Source organism: Juglans regia, chromosome 16, assembly GCF_001411555.2.
Source record: "Juglans regia cultivar Chandler chromosome 16, Walnut 2.0, whole genome shotgun sequence".
NCBI classification, from domain to species: domain Eukaryota; kingdom Viridiplantae; phylum Streptophyta; class Magnoliopsida; order Fagales; family Juglandaceae; genus Juglans; species Juglans regia.
Genome location: NC_049916.1, coordinates 657,215 through 660,856, shown reverse-complemented (window position 1 = coordinate 660,856; position 3,642 = coordinate 657,215).

The window sequence follows — 3,642 nt, the reverse complement described above, 5'->3', positions numbered from 1 at the left end:
CTGTAGATTCTATAAAATATAACATTGTAATCAATTGCATTTATATTTCTATTACAGGACCTTAATTAATAACTTTTATGAGTATTAAATTTTTACCTTGTTCTGTAGAATCAATCTCTAATGGTGAGTCTGAAGGAGAGCTAGAAACAGGTGGAGATGGGTTGCGAACTTCCTTCCTCTTTGGCGGCATAATTTTAAACTACTGATACATTCAATAAGTAAAATATTTGTCATCAAGTGGAATGTTAACACTTAATTGGTCAATCAGAATCTGTATCAGTTTCATTCAGTTTCATTTGACAATTCGCTCTCATCATCTGTAGATACTTCAGATGATTCATCATTTTCCTCAACTGTCGCATCAACAATTTCAGCCTCAATATCTTCTCTATTTAATGGAATCATCTCATACTGGCTCAAATCCACAAACAAATTTAAGGCGGGTTGACTCTCTTGGTATGCTTCTTGAGTAGAAGAGTCATCTTCTTCTTCATCTTGTCCTTCCACCTGAGGGATAACATCATATATATTTCTTGGAGAATATTTTTGAACTACTCGCCATTGATTTCCTAACTTCGGGTCATCTAAGTAGAATATTTGAGATACTTGAGAAGCCAAAATAAAAGGATCATCTTCATACCATTTTTTTGATGTATTAACACTCAAAAAATATTCATCATCACGGACTCCAGTACGAGGATTGCTTAAATCCCACCAATCACACTTAAACAGATACACCGCAAGCTCTCCCAAATATTTCATTCCAATTATATCGACAATAACCCCATAGAAATCAATATTTTCTCCATCATGACTTCCTTCGACTAGGACACCACTATTTTGGGTTTTCCTATAACAATCTCGATCCAGTGTGTGATACCTACTTCCCCGAGAAATACATGCAGAATATCGAGCAGCGCGTCTCGATGGGCCACGCGCCAATGCATACAGTTCATCAGATATATCATTTGGATTATTCGCATGCAATTGTACAACCTACATATTGAGTAAAGCATATACTATATCAAAGTTGAAATTAATATTTTTTCATTTGTTATTGAGTAACGCATATGTAATTTCATTACCCGTTCTTCAAACCATCTCGGGAACTCCTCTTCATGTTTCTGGTTTATATCATTTACTCCTAGTTCCTTGAGCACGTTAATATGATCACTGAAATTGATGATTACCACAAATATATTATATTTTGTATTTTTTCCCTGACGTAATGAGGCAATTTAAATTAAGAAAAAGTTATAACTTACTTCAAGTAGTTCTCTATCTCAGGGCAATTGTTCAGCACGTACCACTGAGCTTTCTCGAACTCTCTTCCACACAAGTCATAACCACGCACTGCACCAATTGGACGAACTTGTTGGGAAAACACAGAATATATAGTCCGTTGTCTTGCTCGGTCAACGTCAAAGTTTCTTTCTGGCCGATCAAACCGAGTGTCAACTCCGTGGAAATATTTGGAACAGAAGGTATGCCACTCATCGTCAATATATGCTTCTGCAATTGATCCTTCTGGACGGGCCTTGTTACCCACTGTACGTTTCAACTTTCCAAGAAATCGTTCAATGGGATACATCCATCTATATTGAACTGGTCCTGCAAGTCGAGCCTCACGTGGCAAATGAACGGCTAGGTGAACCATGACATCGAAGAATGACGGTGGATAAATACTTTCTAGCTTACACAATATTATGACAATTTCTCGTTCCATTCGATCCAAAGCTTCTACATTCAACGTCCTCGCACATAAGTCTTTAAAAAATGCACCAACTCAGTCAAAGCCACACGCACATCTCTGGTCAAGTACCCACGGATACCAATAGGCAAGATACGCTGTAAGAAAACATGACAATCATGACTTTTTAATCCAGTTATTTTCCAATCATTTGTTCTCACACACCTTGTTAGATTCGAGGCATAACCGTCCGGTAATTTGATCTTCATTAGCCACTCACAAAATGTAACCCTTTCATTCCTTGACAATGTATACCACCCAATCGGCATGTAGACAGACGAACCATTTTCTTGCAACTGCATTTCCCGTCTTATTCCCAACCGCTTCAAATCCTTCCTTGAGTTTATTGTATCCTTTGTTTTTCCTTCAATTGACATCAATGTTCCCAATACGGATTCGCAAATATTTTTTTCAATATGCATAACATCAAGGCTATGTCGCAATTTTAACTTCGACCAGTACGGGAGTTCGAAAAATATACTCTTCTTTGTCCAATTCAACTCATTCGTAGCTCGTTTTCTCTTTCGTTGTTTTTTACCAAATTCATTACAACCAACATCTATAAATTGTGCAAGTACATCTTCGCCAGACAAATATGGTGGAGGTTGGCCCCATTCAACAGTTCCATCAAACATTCTAGAATTTCCACGCCATCTATGGTCACCAGGTAAAAATCGACGATGACCCATGAAACATAATTTCCTCCCGTACGTAAGCCATTCAGATTTGGTATATTTGTTACAAGTTGGACATGCCATTTTCCCCTTAGTACTCCAACCTGACAAATTCCCATAAGCTGGAAAATCATTTATTGTCCACAACACCGCAACATGCATCTTGAACGACTTGCCTGTTGACGAATCAAATGTGACAACCCCATTCTCCCACAAATCTTTCAATTCTGCAATCAATGGCTGTAAGTGTATGTCTATATCATTTCCCGGTGACCTCGGACCTGGGATGAGCAAACTCATCATGAAATATGGATCTTTCATACACTTCCAAGGTGGTAAATTATACGGCATAAGTACAACTGGCCAAGTACTATGACTAGTACTCATGTTCCCAAAAGGATTAAATCCATCTGTTGCCAACCCAAGTCTTACGTTACGCGGTTCTTCAGCAAACCATGGGTGTTCCTGATCAAATTCCTTCCACACCTGGGAGTCAGCAGGATGTGACAAAATATTCTCGTTCCTTACTCTATCTGATGAGTGCCATGTCATATCTACAGCCGTTGCGCGTGACATAAATAATCGTTGTAATCTAGGTATCAATGGAAAGTGGCAGACGACCTTTTGCGGAACATTTGCCTTGTCCGATGTCCATCTTGACTCGTGGCATATAGGACACTCGTTCAACTGCTCATTCTCTCGCCAAAATAATATGCAGTCATTCGTACATGCATGTATTACGTTGTAATCAAATCCGAGTCCTCGTTTCAACTTTTTTGCTTCATAGAAGTTACGAGGTAAAGTATTGTCTGTCGGCAGTGCCTCTTTAAACAGCTCAAGTAACATATTGACTGCCTTAATAGATAATCGACACATTGATTTTATGTGAAGCAATCTTACGGTAAACGACAACTTACTATGTCTTCTGCATCCTGGATATAGCTCACGCTGTGAATCATTCCACAAGCGTGCAAAAGTGTTATGGCCCCCATCATTTGAGCTTAATGTGTCCGTGTCACCTTCATCCACAAACATTCCCGCACCGATGTCACCTAACATTTCCTCCATATCCTCATCGTAATCATCTCCAACAATCTCTGGTTGTACATCTTCATCGATCTCTTCTTCTTCATGTGGAGCCTCAAATGAAGTTGGATATGGTTCGCCGTGTAAGACCCAATCAGTATAACCCTTATCAATACCTTTGACAAACAGATG